Raw genomic sequence first — 16,634 nt, 5'->3', positions numbered from 1 at the left:
AGCACTGTTATTTTCTAAGCAGCCTATCTAATTACATTTACCCAGGACAAAAGACTGGAATGGATCTCCCCCTTCGCAGTCATGGCCATTACCAACCTCTCACCTTTATCACATATATCTTCATGCATAATACTTGCCAAAGAGTATTTAAAAAGAGAGATCACAGAGATGTGGAAGACCACAGTATCTCCAATTGAATGGTGCCAATTTGAGAAAATAATAATTCCTCTACTGCCTCCAATAGACAGGGATTAAGCATACCCCTATAAAGGTGTTCTGGAGAGTCTTTGCTGGGGCCCCTTGATATAGCTTTTCCAGCTCCACCTCAGCTGGAGGGCAGTTGGACCAAAAAAACAGTGGGGAGGGATGAAATGCAGAGCCCCACTTTGGCTAGTTGATTGGAATTCTGTTGACCATGTGTTTCTTCCTTGCAATACACTGGGGGGGTTTAATGTGGACCACATTCTAGGAGAGTGGAGGACTCTCAGCCCAGTTTGGCGACAGTGGATTAAAATACTTCAAATGTATAGGTGGTTTCTGTGTGGCATTGTCACATTATTGCAATGAACTGTTCTGCCCAGTGGACAGGAGCGATTCACTATGTCCAAAATGTTCTAAACATATTCCTAACTCTTTGTGTAACTTTTTCTAGAAATCAGTTTAATGTGTGAAAACACTCTAGCCCCATAAAGAGTATCCATACTAGAAACACCCTCTATGTGATACTGGTAACCCCACTGGTACCCTGTGTATGTAGCCAAGTTACCGTTACTCATTGTGTATTTATTTATTCCACGTGTTGTTATTTTTCTGTTATTCCATTTTTTTCTCTCTGTATTGTTGGGAAGGGCCTGTAAAGAAAGCATTTCATTGTTAGTCTACACTGGTTGTTTACAAAGCATGTGGCAAATAACATTTGATTTGATTTGATATTTCCACAGTCACAGAAGGCTGAGGCCCAGAGAAAGTATTACCCTACCCCCAACAGTGCCTTTCTTATCTAGTTCCACCATTTCCCATGTAACGTCTCCTTATTAGGTTTATATCTCCAACCAAAATGCTCCTATCTTAAAGATAGTGTGGGTAGAATGAAAGTAGCAGTGTAATGTACAAACCAATGATGTCAGCTTGTTATTGACTCTCCAAGTTGAATGACTGAGCAAAGGATAGGGGGTGGGGTGGAATCTATCTATTGCAGTCAGTGACCAGCCAGGCAAAACTGAGTTTACAAGCGAATGTGGGGGATGGGTGGGATCCTGCAGTCTCGTTTCCGCAGACAAAATCTCTCCCAGTAGCTGCGCAGCTTTTAAATAGTTTACAATAATCTCTCCCCTGTTTTCTGATGAGAACTCAATTAGAATAGCTAGGAGCAGAGGCTGCCATTATGGACAAAGTGGAATGTCACGACAGAGATAATTGAGGGTAATGTTGAAATGGATAACATATTACAACATATTACAACCTCTCATAGCAAACACAGGGTAGAATGCAAAAACTGTTTTGCTAAACGAAGGAGGGTGCAAATGTATTAAAAGGGGAAAAATACTAAATTACACATTACGTAACATGTTTCACAGGAAATGCTTCTACGTTGCTGCCAAAACCACAGTCCTGACTCAGACTGCAAAGAGCAAAGGAGGAGTTGGACGATCACACACGCTTTTCTCTCCCACCCCTCAGCACACAAGGAAAAAATATTCTGTGCACATTTGTGTGGTGCCTTATAAATTCCTTATCAGATTCGGGTTTGCAGGTCTCGATCTTCAAGCCCGAGGTCCGGCGCGCAATCGAATGTGCCGCAAAAGCATGCTCGCACTGCAGAGTCGATTTCCGCGCTTATAAACCCAGGGTCGTTCTCCCTTCTTTCAAAGAGCGCATCCTCGAGACTACGTTTTACAGGAACGCGCTCACCGACCAAGCACACGTGTCGTGGGATGAAAGGTCCGATCACTTCTGACACCAATGTAATGAAAACAGCAAGGATCAGGTCTCGAACCCTTGCCCTTCGAGCCCGAAGTCCAGCGCTATCGACTGTGCCGCAAAGGCATGCTCGCAGGGGAGAGTTGATTTCCGAGCTTATAAACCCAGGGTCGTTACACTATGATCAAAATGAAATGTACATTCAATCACACCATCTAAATTGATTTGGAGTTATTTCTAACTCTATTTTACAATGATGGTGAGTTCACGTGAAACTGTATTAACAACTTATTATTTGTCAAACTCTCAAAATACTGAAACAACATGGAAGCATACTTACAAAACCTGCAAACAAAAAACCTGATTTATCTATAAAAGCACAACCCATTTGTTTACATATTATGTAAAAGAAATCACTATAAAGATATTAATGCAGATCTCACAGGATGGCTTACATTGAAATTGCATAAACAATTACCAACTTGTATTATTTTGGTTTCAAATAAGAGCATTTTCTCTCTTCTATGCTATGTAGTTTCCTCTGTCTTCTCTCTGGAGGACAGTTAACTGTCTGAGTTAGATTGACCATTTGTAAATGTTAATGTACAGAGGTTTGGATCGATTCAGAAATAGAACATCCCAGGCTCCACGCATATCGACTGAAAGAAAAGTATGCAACCTCAAGCAGCACTTGGTTGTGCTCCTGAATAATTTATTCACTTATCTACAGTAGGAGTTTCAATCTTAATGATTTACGTTGCACTCAAATTATACCATATCACAGTATCTACATTATTGAGTCGTTATAAAGCTGTATTACACAAAATCCTTCTTTGCTAGAAACCGGAAATTCTCAAATAACTTTTCCTTGCCCTGTAAATATAATTTCCTTGCGCTATGTACAGGCATATCTAGATGCTGCGGACATTTCAAATACTAATTCTGTACCATCACACAGAATTTATAGGCAGAGAGAAGAAATGTCTCCCTGTCAGTGGGGAAGGATGGTTGGGATGTAATCAATGGCTTGCATTGTCAGGGTTTATCGGCAAAGGGCATCTACTGGCTCTGCTGTTTAGATGGCCAGGGTCACGTAAAGTTGTGGAGACCTCCTAGGGGCTATAGATCTATTGAGCGGGGCACTGAAACCTCATTAGTTGAAAGAGAAAAGGTAACTGTTGGGCGAAATACAGCATGTACAATCAAAGCAGAAAGATTTGTGACCCGTTGCCATGAAAACAGGGCAACCAGTGGATCACAAACATTGTAAATACCACCAATATTTATCTGTTTACTCATCTTCCCCTACTATTCATACTACAACTATTTGCACATTGTAAAACACACTACATAGCTGATAATATAACATTTAATACATCTTTATCTTTTTGAAACGTTTGAGTGCAATGTTTACTGTACATTTTTAAAATGTTTTTGTTGATGTTGAATTTTGTTTCTTCTCACTTTTGTTTCTTCTTTATTTCATTTGATTTGGCAATGTAAACATGTTTCCCATGCCAATAAAGCCTGATTGAATTGAAAAGGGGGAATCGTTTTCTCTCTCCATCTCACTGTCACACACACACACCTTCATGCAATACAACAGGCGCATCATACAGTATTTTAAACATCATGATATGACCATGGATTCCTGAAGACTATTGCTAGAGCCTTCTCCTGAGATCCCAGCGAGGGGTGAGATGTCTGAAAATAACTGCCTTACTTCTTCTGCTCTTTTCCCTACCACTGTTCACTTGTCTCTCCCTGGTGTGTGCAGTAATGGGCATTACACTGGCAGTCCTCTGCCCAGAGGAGCTTCAGACTCTACTCTGCCTCTCATCACTCCCCCGCTTTGTTTCCAGAGACTCCCTCCTCAGTGCTTTTGAGTTGTCTCAAACAGCTCATTCTCATCTTGTCTCTACTCTCTATCCTCACCTCACTGGCCTATTCACCCAAGACTAAAATGTAGATTTATGATTCCAACCTACAAAGCTAAATAGAGATATAAATCTTGTAGGGTTTGGGAGTGTGTTGGTGACATGAAACCTTAAGCATAATAGGGCTATCATTTAAATATGTTGCATGTTACATTTCAGCAAACTATATTAGGCATACTCTCTTACTTTACAGTATCATGATACAAACAAAAACATCTGTTGCAGGGGTGTGAACTATTGTAATATTATTCATGTTTTCAACCAATGAGAATGAGAGCCAATCGTGAAACAGGAAGACGCTGCAGTTTGTACACGTGTAACAGAGTATCCTTTCCCTATCCCGACCTGGGGTGCGTTCAGTTCGATTCAATGTTTGCTAAGTTGTGTGACGGTTTGTACAGAATTCAATTTTCCCTAAAAAGTTTTTCAATGTTCTTGAACATACTTCAGAGGTGGAGGCTCCACTTTTGAGGTGGAGGCTTCTGAGGGGAGGATGGCTCATAATAATACCCGGAATGGAGTAAATGAATGGTATCAAACACGTGAAAACCCCCCAAAATATTTTGACACCATTCCATTGACTCCATTATTATGAGCCATCCTCCCCTCAACAGCCTCCATTTTTGATGTATTTAAAGGGTAGCGGTGCATTTTGAACCCAAAACCTAGTTAGCTGTGTGTGCACTAGTAGCGGCCAATAATATTATACAATAATTTCTAATCGTATAATGCCACAATCCAACAAAGATCCTGCTTACATCAATGTAGCCCTTTAGAAATAACACGTGGTTAGGCCTAGATTAGATTGTTTGTTAGTTAGATTGTTATTTATACATGGTGATAACCAGACTAATTAGATCAGGACAGGCATCATTATTCTTAACATTGGATATTTTTTTGCTGTTGTGTATTTGTATCATCATAGTTAGTTTTTTCTGTGGAACTGGGACTGGAACATCTGTTCATTAGCACCATCTTGTTTTAAAGGTCCAATGCAGCTGTTTTTATCTCAATGTCAAATCATTTCTGGGTAACACTGAAGTACCTTAGTGTGGTTTGTTTTCAATTAAAATGATCAAAAACTAAAATGATCAAAAACAAACAAAAAGCACTTCTTAGCCATTTCTCAAGCAAAAATGTAGCGAAGACTGTCTGGGAGTGTTCTGAGTGGGGAGGGGAAAACTGCAAATGTGCTGTTATTGGCAGAGAAGTTAAGAACTCTCTTTCTTATTGGTGTATTAACTAATTTACCGCCTTGTGAGGCAGGCCAAAACTATCCCACCAAAACAGGCAGAAATTTCAGGCAGTCTTTTCATAAGAGCTGTTTATACTTAAAGGGTGTTATCATAATTTTCACAATTTCACAGAATTATTCCAACCTTAGTGTGGAAATATATAAACTCAGCAAAAAAAAACCATCCCTTTTTCAGGACCCTGTCTTTCAAAGACAATTAATAAAAATCCAAATAACTTCACAGATCTTCATTGTAAAGGGGTTAAACACTTTTTCCCATGCTTGTTAAATGAACCATAAATAATTAATGAACATGCACCTGTGGAACAGTCGTTAAGACACTAACAGCTTACAGATGGTAGGCAGTTAAGGTCACAGTTATGAAAACTTAGGACACTAAAGAGGCTTTTCTACTGACTGAAAAACACCAAAAGAAAGATGCCCAGGGTCCCTGCTCATCTGCGTGAATGTGCCTTAGGCATGCTGCAAGGAGGCACGAGGACTGCAGATGTTTATGTCTCAGTTGTTGAATCTTAATCTTAATAATCTACAAATATTTACAAATGTTAAATTTGTAATAAACACAGTTGACAGTGAGAGGACTTTATTTTTTTGCTGAGTTTATGTATATATATATATATATAAAAAAAAGATGATTCTCCTATGTTATATATTTTATCATCTTTTTTGACTGCACTGGGCCTGTAACAGGTCAAACCAATTTTTACATCTACCATATTCACATCTATTTAGCTTCCAAGAATAGATGGTTAACTTGATAGCTCACTAGCAAGCTATCTTAAGAATTTAGCATTGTGCTACATCATCCTGGCACTGCCACCCCATTTTACTGCAGTTTAGACCCTTCTTTGGGAAGTCGTTCAACTTTATTTTCCAAAAATATTTTTTGTTGTTGTAGATTTAGTAGCTAGCTGTTTAGGCAAGACACAACAGTTGTTATTTAAAAATGCACCAGATGTTTTTTTGTTATGTTTTTACATAATTCACCTATTCCAGGCCAGTGTGTGATAAATTATGTTGTAGATATTAGCATTATTTTATAGAGATTTCTGCATCTGCGACAAAAATGTGTTTAGTGCTCTAATGTGTATTTTCTATAAAGACTATTTCAACAACATTAGGTATATAGGTACATAAAGCACTGCTTTATACTGCGACACTTATTTTAATGTTTTTGTGTCCTCCAGTTTCTACCTAACTGCAGAGAATTGGCTGCCTCATTTTTGCCTGGAGAGTCACCTCCTCAGTGTTTCAGTGTCTGAAGCCGTTGGCTGGTTGTGAACCGTTTGGCTCTTTCTCCACTAGCAAGCAACCTCACAATGTACCCCAATTGCTCTTCAATGTAATTTTTTTAAAGGATTTATCAAATGCTACACGTATGTAATCAAAACACATGGCTCATTTGGGATTTTAACTACCAAGCTGCCATCTCGGAGTAGACTTATAACGCTTTATTGTGACTATATTTTAGAAAATAGCGGTGGAGGAGGAGATTCCATATAAGGAGCACAGCAGAGAAGGCACCCCTTGTGTAATCTGGGCATATAAGTAAGTGTTTTCTTGGCTTTTCTCGTGATTGTAGGTCATATACAATATACTACGAGACGCATTCATTGTACACTATTGTTTGTAGGTGGTTATGACCAATTGTTTCAGTGTCACGGACATTTATTTTGGTGATTTCACAAAGGTGGGGGATGGGCAGCGTCAGCGTGTGTCCGCGCGCGCATGTGTATGAATGTGTGTGTATGTAAATATGTGCGCGTGTGGTGACTAGAAGCTTGCTTCCTACGCCTGTCTACAACTTCACAGGCTGTGTAAGGTTGTTTGTTAGCCACTTTAAATGTATGATGATGATTATCATCACTGCCAAGCATTTTAGCTAAACCATTAGAAAAGTTTTATCAGAGGGGTTGAAAACAGATTTGTAGCCACAAATCTAGCTGTAATGTAAGCTTTGTTGTGACACATGGACACAAAAAAGCATGTTACACCATTAACTGGCTAGCTATACAAAATGGATTTGGATATGTGGAAACATTTATTTAGGCGTATGTTAACTTATAAATCATCATCATCATCATCATCATCATCATCATCATCATCATCATCATAATAATAATAATAAAGAAACAAAATCAGAGCTTATTGACAATTCAGCAATGTAACACATGAGTGTGGGGGAAGGGAACTCCGAGTCAGAGAGTGCTACTCTAGTGGCGCATTTACCCCGTGTGTTACCCAAAAGGCTCAGACTTTTCTGTTTCCATCTGCACCTTGTCGCACTAGGCCATGGCTCTGGCGGACCTGCTCTCACTTGGGGCCAAAGCCAGACCACTGGTACTTTTCAGCTTTCATTTCATAAGAATGGCTCACTGAACTTGAACACCTTTTCACAAAGCAAATGTTTTGATTATGCAGAGGTTGTTGAGCCTGCTTTTTAGAAGTCCTCAGTGCCAGTCCTAGCTATGGCAACACAATTTCACTAGTATAACATAAGGGTGTATACACTACTAGTGTAACTGGTGTTATAGTCGAAAAGCAGCATAGCTCAACTTAATGACACAGCAGTAGCCTAGTTGATGTCCAGGGATGCTGCCACATGTTGACTCCAATGCTTCCCACAGTTGTATCAAGAATGGTTCACCACCCAAAGGACATCCAGCCAACTTGACACAACTGTGGGAAGCATTGGAGTCGACATGGGCCAGCATACCTGTGGAAACTGTTGCGCGTGAAAAACCCAGCAGCATTGCCGTTCTTGACACAAACCGGTCCGCCTGTCACATACTACCATACCCTGTTGAAAGGCTCTTAAATATGTTGTCTTGCCCATTCACCCTCATACACAATCCGTCTGTCTCAAGGCTTAAAAATCCATCATTCACCTGACTCCTCCCCTTCATCTACACTGACAGAAGTGGATTTAATAAGTGACATCAAAAAGAGATCATAGCTTTAACCAGGATACACCTGGTCAGTCTGTCATGGAAAGAGCAGATGTTCCTAATGTTTTGTTCACTCAGTGTATATTCCAGTTGTATTGCTTGACCTAAGAATTTATATTGAATTGAAATGTTGCAGGTAAACCTAGCTTCTATTTAAGATGGTATTGACCCAGTATTGTCTGACCACTATGCTTTATTATATTATGGGGATATTCAATCAGTGAAATGATCTATTAAACCAATAGAACAAAGGCCTAACACAACACTAGTCTAGTTAATGATCTGCTTTATACACAAGATGCCTATATTCATACTTCATATAGACATTAAGTTGATCATATTTACATAGATTAAAGTCTCACCCTCTTATGTAGCTAGTGGTGGACTAGCTCAGTTATGTAACAGGTGCTTGACAGTAGACTGAAGGAACATGTGGGGGAGGGGTGGGATGAGTGGATTTCAGTTCTTCAGCAGCAGTTCTTTGTTTCATAGATTGCCAGGACCATGACAGAACAATACATGATCTTAGTTCAGGCTAGTTCTTATTGTGTGTTCACATGCTTTATAATTGGAAACTTGGGACTACTGATGAAACTCCCGGATAAGCCAAACTCCATGTGCGCTTCCAATTTGGGAATACTAGTGGGAAACTTGGATAGCGTCGTTGTACCCCACGTTTCCCAGTTAGGCTAGACAGTTCAGAATGTTCTTCTTGCAAGGAGCATGTGAACGCAACCGTACATCAATAGGCTATATGACAGTTGGTTTGTTTTAAACCTTCACAATGAGCCTTATTTAGACTAAATAATGTATTAAGCCAAAGGGACATCAAGTGACATGACTGACAGAGCTAGATTTAGCCTAGGCCCAATAGTAATAATGCTGACCTCTACGCTAATCTGAAGGGGGTTCAGCTTGGAAGGAATGATGAAGCTCCGTTGAGGGTTCGGATAAATAACAAAGGTATCATGCGTAGCTAGAGAGATGAGAAGTTAACTCTTCTTCATAAGCTAATATAAATCAGTGCCAGGCTGTGTGTTGGGGACCTTTCCGTTGCTCTGTAATTTGTTTTTCCTCTGGGGAGGCCCAGTGAGACGAACAGCAGCAGCAGCCCCTCTCCTCTTCTCTCCCTGTTGACACTTATCACATGGTGTGTGTTGTGACCCCAGAGGTCAAGTTTAACATGCTGAATGGCCCTGAACCCAGAGCACCCTCCCACTTTAGAGTAGTGCCTCTAAGTCCCAAGGCATACCTTCCCTATGCTTGAAGCGATCTTTGCTGACTGTGTGATAGGTGATGGCCTCTGTGATTTCTGTGTCCATGGAATGTTTTTCGTAGGTCGTGACATGTGAACACCGGCAATCATTTCCTGTTTAACGTAGGTGGGTGGTAGTGGCTGAGGGGCTTTGCTGCTGTCAGTCGCTTTATTTTTACCATGCTATCGTCATAAATTAGGGGATGGTTCTTCTTCAAATGATTGAATTTATTTGTCGTGTTTCCTCTTGTTGTCGCCACAATGCTGAAGTTGCATTTGCTGAATGCTGAACAACAGTTGCATTTGGTTGACATTGGTTTGCCTGTACCATCCGGTTACTAGTCCAATGCTCTAACCACTAGGCTACCCTGCCGCCCCAATGATTGTATTGGTCAAGCAGAGTGATCAATGGAGGAGGAGGCAGCTTTTCTTTGGAGCACATTAAATCTAGGCCAATGTGCAAAACATTAGGATAAAGGCAGGTTTAGGGCTCTAATCAATATACATCACAGAAATTCAGCATTACAGCGTGATATAAATTTAAAGGCAATGTTTCTGCATTAGCGCAGACTGCATTCATGGTAAACGCTGCAGATGGCGGCTCAATTGGAAATTACTTTAACATTTCTATCGTCCAATTTGTAACTCTTCAGCGAATCAGATTGAATAGATCCCATACTTTTAGCTAGCAGCAGTAAGCTAAGAATGACCTGCTTGGTGACAAAGGCTGTGCTTACATGGGCTGGTCTTTTAGATGGTGTGCACAACTTCCTGAGAAGTCTGACCTAATATTAGAAATCACGTGAATCATATGAACCAGTCAAGGACTGTATGCCATACCAATCAAATGGTAGTCTCTTATTTCACTGACCTGAGTTTAGGACTAATAAAGGAGGAGTAGACCTACAGTATATTCATTTGAGTGGCGCAGCGGTCTAAGGTGCTGCATCTCAGACATCTCAGTTCGATCCTGGGCTGTGTCACAACCAGCCATGATTGGGAGTCCCATAGGGCGGCGCACAATTGGCCTAGTGTCGTCTGGGTTAAGGTTTGGCCGGGGTAGGTCATTGTAAATAAGAATTAGTTCTTAACTGACTTGCCTAGTTAAATACGTTTTTTTTTAAAGTGCTAGTTGATTGGCTATGATCCTCATATCCTTTATTTTCAACCAAGAGGAGAGGTGTTCTATTTAGGCCTAAACTTGAGCACAACGACTCGATTCTGTGCTATGCTATCTATTAAATTGAACTAAAGTTATCAATGATTTAGCATAGACCAGCGAAGTAGAGGGAGGTAATTGACCATTGAAGGTGACTTTAGATTGTCTTCCCATGGGTATCAAAAAATGTGTTGCACAAGTTAAACAGTGAAACCTTCATGTCCATTATTAGGATTATCTCATTTAAATTACTGACTCGCATGAAATAGCCTGGTGGTTGTATACTGTACAATGAACTACAAACCTTGTGAATGATGAGCCAAAGTCTAGATTCCAGAATCAGGGAAGTAGGCTATAAGTCAAACACAATAACTAAACAAACTCAGCAGAATGTATGCTGCAATGAAAATATAGCAAGCTACCAAACACGTTAAACTGCTATTTAATGACATGCTGGGGCTGTAGGATCTCACTCTTCCTGTGCTGAGCCAAGTAGTCTGACTCGCTTGCTAAGCATTTCCAGGATTTGTATACGTCCAGTAAAATGCTAGCCTACCTTTGCCCATCTTAGAAACTCTGCTATGGAATGTGATCTGTGCTGCGATAACAGCGGGGGAAGGAAAGGGAAAGGAGGAGTTCCCTTACTCATCGGTCATGTAGGCCATCACTTACAACATCTCTTAAAGCTTTAAATTAAATACTAATCCCTGGTGTATACTGTATTGACTCTCATCAAATAGCAAGAGGATCCCCTCTCTTAGCACCTTTTTCATCTGAAAACTGTGTTACTTAGGCTAGGCTATTTACTGATTTTTGTCATCAAGGACCATCCTGCTTCGGCTTATTAGTTAGACAAATCTAAAGGCTCTAATTTAGTGAAACGTATACTGTTGCTTGCTGAAGTAGTATGGAGAAGCAGACTTGAAGATTAGAATTGGTGGACTTCTGTTTATGGGTTAGCCTTACACTAAAGGTTGAGTGAAATGGCAATTTAGTTTAACGCTTATTAATGTATTCTAATCAGAATCTCTTTCTTTTGTCCTCAGACTGAAGAAGGATACTGTCATATCTGAATGACGTTCGGGCACATGGTAAGCACATTGACCTCCCTCTATAACCAAGCTGATATCTGAGCTAAATATTTAAAGTTGATTTTCATAAATGCCTGCTTGTACTATCAAAGCTGTTGTATTGTGAGTAAGGAATTAAGGAGGCTATAGACTATTGGTGACAAACTATCCTTACCTTGCGTGGTTACAAGCAAAAGGTAGACTTGTTGCACCCACTGAATGATCTAGTGTTGTCACGATACCAGAATTTCTACTTCAATACCAGGTTTAGTATCACAATACTCGATACCGAAACGATACTCGATACCAAGACGATACTTTAAACCGAAACGATACCAGGGCAAAAAAAGAAAGCGTATTAGCAGAATAGAATTACCACTGAGCTTTTTTTTATTAACATTGAACGATATGTTGATAGTTGATAGAACTAAAATAACAGTTTGAATATCTTCTATTATATATGCCATTTCATTAAATAAATAACACCATATTAATAACAGAAGAACTGAGACTCAAAGCATACTAAATAATTTGACTAATTACATCTAAACTGTTTTAGAATGTAATTTGATATATATCAGGGTTAATTCAATCTATGACCATAATATTGGGGCAAATTACATTCCTTACAGGTAAATCATTGAATCTATTTAATGAATAATTTAGTTCCAAAATGACAAACAATTTGAAGTTAATTGAAGCTTCCACAGTGCATTCGGGAAGTATTCAGACCACTTTACTTTTTGCAAAAAACATTTACTTTACAGCCATACTCTAAAATGGATTACATTTTTCCCCCTCATCAATCTACACACAATACCCTATAATGACAAAGCAAAACAGGTTTTTAGACATTTTTGCAAATGTACAATATCAGTCTGGTGCAGTGGTTGAAGTGCTTTGTTTAACATTGCCTTTGAACGGCAGAAGGCTTTATGTAGCAGTCAACAGGAAGCTTTACATGCTGACCAGACCGCTCACGCGTATGTTGATTTTGTCCATCCACACCAGACTTGATCAGGACACGCAGGTTGAAATATAAAAACAAACTCTGAACCAACTATATTAATTTAGGGACAGGTTGGTTGAAAAGCATTAAACATTTATGGCAATTTAGCTAGCTAGCTTGCTGTTGCTAGCTCATTTTATTTTACCTGAAATGCACAAGGTCTTCTACTCCGACAATTAATCCACAGATAGAAGGGTAAACCGAGTACTAGAAATGAAATCTCTCCTCCTTCAGTCTTCTTTTTCTTCTTTGGACTTTATATGGCGGTTGGCAACCAACTTTAAGGTGCATTACCACCACCAATTGAATTGTGGACCTCAGTTCATCTTTCAATCACCCACGTGTGTATATGCTCCTAAAACCAATGAGGAGATGGGTGAGGCGGGACTTGTAGCGCATCAAGTGTCACAAATATAACCAAGTTCTATTTTAGCGCCTGGCTACGCAGTGTGGGTGCAATGATTGAATAACATGTGCATTTTACATGTCAGCCTGAAGTCAGATGTACTTTGATATAAGTAGCCTTTTTTTTACTTGAATGTTGCAGCTAGGCCTATATTCACAAATGCGAGTGAAATGCATGCAATGCGGAGCCCTGACCATCCGCCAACGTGGCTGGTGAAATACTTACGCGGCATAATTTTAGGCCCTGTTCCTGCTGCTATTGTCTCTTTTGCAAGACAGCAATATGTATTTTTTGAGTGTACTCAGTGAGCGGTGGATTTAATCTGAGCTAAATTAGGAAGCGTTAGCTTTTTACCTTGAGACCCTAAAATGTTTTTGGGATGATCTTCATAAAGTTTTGATTAAAAACATTGCCAACTGTAACCAGGTTTCCATCCAACCTTTTTATGCGAGTAAAGTATGTTGGATAAAAAATATCACGACAAGCCTGATAGAAACAGCCAATTTGTCTGTAAACTTTCCATATGTCGACAAAACAAAATACGTTAAACAAGGTGAGATCTTTTTGTTTCTGTAGAATGTATTATCTGAGAAATGGCGGTGGAAACGCTGTTATGCGCAAATATTGATATAATAACCATCATATCGAAGTAAACTTGGGAGTCACGTGATATGTTGTATGGTCCTCCCACTATGACTCGGGAAAGCATGTAGTTTATTATGTTACAGATAAAGTTATGATGAATTTCACAGTGTGGTAAAAGTGCACGATAATGAGCTTGATGCTGCTTTCCAATAAATACAAATGTTCTGTTGACATTGTAAGTAAACAAAATTGTGCCTTGAATGAATGCATCAAGCATGCTGTTGGCTAAACCAACAAGCTCTCACAGTCTCACTGCAGAGTTAGACGTTTATCCACGCTTCTCCAAAGTCAAATTTCGAAGTTGCTCCAAATGTCAAATTCGGAAAGTTAAGGTTTTGGATATTAGCTTTTTACACTCATTCCGAATTGTTAAGGTAAGGGATAAGGTTTGGGATAGGGTTAAAACAAAAAACTAGTGTCCACCGCTAGGATCGAAACTTCTGATCCAGAATCATGGGATTACTTGATGGTAATAGCGCTCACTGTTGCACCTGGTGGCCTGTTTTAAAGGCATTTCCTGACATCCAATTTCAAAGTCATTTTTGAGTGATCTGCCTGGGCTAAACAGGCCTAAATATACTATAAAGCAGGGATCATCAACTAGATTCAGGCCATTTTTTTTTTCTTGAATGGATGGTCAGGGGGCCCGGAACGTAATTACAAATAATTTGTTGGCACGTGAATTTGTCTGCAAGAAGGCCGAACAGATACCTGGTTGGAACCCCCCCTTTTCCTCCAGAAAAGCCTGAGTTCTTTGGGGCATGGATTCTACAAGGTGTGGTGTTCAAACATTGATCAATTGGAATCAATGGACCTAACTTGTGCCAGGAAAACATTCCCCATACCATTATTTTAAATTTAAAAAAAAAAATTTTTTATTTCACCTTTATTTAACCAGGTAGGCTAGTTGAGAACAAGTTCTCATTTACAACTGCGACCTGGCCAAGATAAAGCATAGCAGTGTGAGCAGACAACACAGAGTTACACATGGAATAAACAATTAACAAGTCAATAACACAGTAGAAAACAAAGGGGGAGTCTATATACAATGTGTGCAAAAGGCATGAGGAGGTAGACGAATAGTTACAATTTTGCAGATTAACACTGGAGTGATAAATGATCAGATGGTCATGTACAGGTAGAGATATTGGTGTGCAAAAGAGCAGAAAAGTAAATAAATAAAAACAGTATGGGGATGAGGTAGGTGAAAATGAGTGGGCTATTCACCAATAGACTATGTACAGCAGCAGCGATCGGTTAGCTGCTCAGATAGCTGATGTTTGAAGTTGGTGAGGGAGATAAAAGTCTCCAACTTCAGCGATTTTTGCAATTCGTTCCAGTCACAGGCAGCAGAGTACTGGAACGAAGGCGGCCAAATGAGGTGTTGGCTTTAGGGATGATCAGTGAGATACACCTGCTGGAGCGCGTGCTACGTATGGATGTTGCCATCGTGACCAGTGAACTGAGATAAGGCGGAGCTTTACCTAGCATGGACTTGTAGATGACCTGGAGCCAGTGGGTCTGGTGACGAATATGTAGCGAGGGCCAGCCGAGATATACCACTGCCACCAGCCTGTATTGTTCACACCAGGCAGGATGGGCCATGGACTCATGCTGCTTACGCCAAATCCTGACTCTGCCATCAGCATGACGCAACATGAACCGGGATTTGTCGGATTAGGGGCCGCTTCTTCTTGTTGTTAGCTGATGGGAGTGGAACCCGGTGTGGTCGTCTGCTGTAATAGTCCAACCAATGAGTTGTGCGTTCCGATATGCCGTTCTGCACACCACTGTTTTACTGCTCCATTATTTTCCTGTTTGTGGCCTGCCTGTTAGCTTGCATGATTCTTGGCATTTTCCTTCGACCATGCTGTTTTTGCCCACAGGACTGCCGCTGACTGGATGTTTTTTGTTTGTCTCACTATTCTCTGTAAACCCTAGACACTGTCGTGTGTGAAAAGCCCAGGAGGCTGGCTGTTTCTGAGATACTGGAAATGGTGTGCCCGGCGCCTAGCACCGACGATCATACCACGCTCAGTCACTTAGGTCACTCGCTTTGCCCATTCTAACATTCAATCGAACAGTAACTGGATGCCTGTCTGCCTTTTTATATAGCAATCCACGGCCACGTGACTGTCTGTAGGATCAAACCATTTTTCGTGAACAAGGTGGTACCTGATACACTGGCAACTGTGTGTGTATATCTCTATTATGCATGGGAATACTTTGGAACAGATTTCCAAAATTAAAATCACTTGGAGCGGATTTTCTGGTGTTTTTAGTCTAATGTCCAGAAATAAAAATCTGAACTTGTGGGGCCAAATAAAATCAGTTCTGCCAGTTGGGGATCCCTGCTCTAAAGATATTGAAGATAGCTTGGCAAGTGTATGGCAGACAGACCACACAGCGTGTTTTCCGCTCCCAAATAGCCGAGATATCCAACATAATCTCATAACCATTTAACATACAATAGAGGCTTTGACATTTTGTAGTGCTGCAGTATGTTTGTCAATTGCTTATTTTTGACCCTCTGTTTGTCTTGCAGGTTGTGAAACTGGTAGACTGTGCCCTTTCAAAACATATTTGTTGTGAAAACAGACTTACTACTGTGGTAAGTAGCCTGTAGGAAGCTACAGATAATAATGTTTGTTGGTCTGCATTTTGGGCTAAATGCTGTGTAATCAGCCTTAATTTCTGGGTAGGATTTTCTCTTTTTATTGGATGGCTTTGTCTTTGTTCCTCAGCTCTGTGAGCATAGATGTGACAATTGTCATTGTAGTGTAGCCTAGTTACTGGGGAAAGGAAAAGCTCTATGGGCTATGGCTATGAGCGCTGTAGTGAATGGATACTAGGCAGGATGGAGAGAGAGGGATGTAAGGTCACTCTTGCATACCTCACTCAGGCACGATCAAGGTTTCATACCTCAGACCTCTAATATTGAATAAAAAAACACAGCTCTACATTTGATGTTTGTATGCCGATGTGGGAGCAATGGATCAGCGATGGATAAATGGACATAAATGTGCTCTT

General features: G+C 40.2%; 1 protein-coding gene across 5 annotated transcripts in view; it reads left to right on the top strand.

Annotated features, from left to right (window-relative positions):
- Positions 1-6,365: 6,365 nt before the first annotated feature.
- Positions 6,366-16,634, top strand: part of tbl1xr1a (tbl1x receptor 1a) — a 36,367-nt gene continuing 26,098 nt past the window's right edge. For 2 of the 5 annotated variants that reach the window (XM_024421694.2, XM_024421690.2), the window contains exons 1-4: positions 6,379-6,488; positions 6,584-6,660; positions 11,521-11,565; positions 16,150-16,215. The gene's annotated coding sequence lies outside the window, so the exon portion shown is untranslated. Of the gene's footprint in view, positions 6,661-11,520; positions 11,566-16,149; positions 16,216-16,634 lie in introns of all 5 variants that reach the window. The other 3 variants (XM_024421692.2, XM_024421693.2, XM_024421691.2) reach the window with 3 other exon arrangements.

Source organism: Oncorhynchus tshawytscha, linkage group LG05, assembly GCF_018296145.1.
Source record: "Oncorhynchus tshawytscha isolate Ot180627B linkage group LG05, Otsh_v2.0, whole genome shotgun sequence".
NCBI lineage: Eukaryota > Metazoa > Chordata > Actinopteri > Salmoniformes > Salmonidae > Oncorhynchus > Oncorhynchus tshawytscha.
Note: the sequence above shows the minus strand (reverse complement) of the source record. Positions and strands in the feature narration are given on the sequence as shown.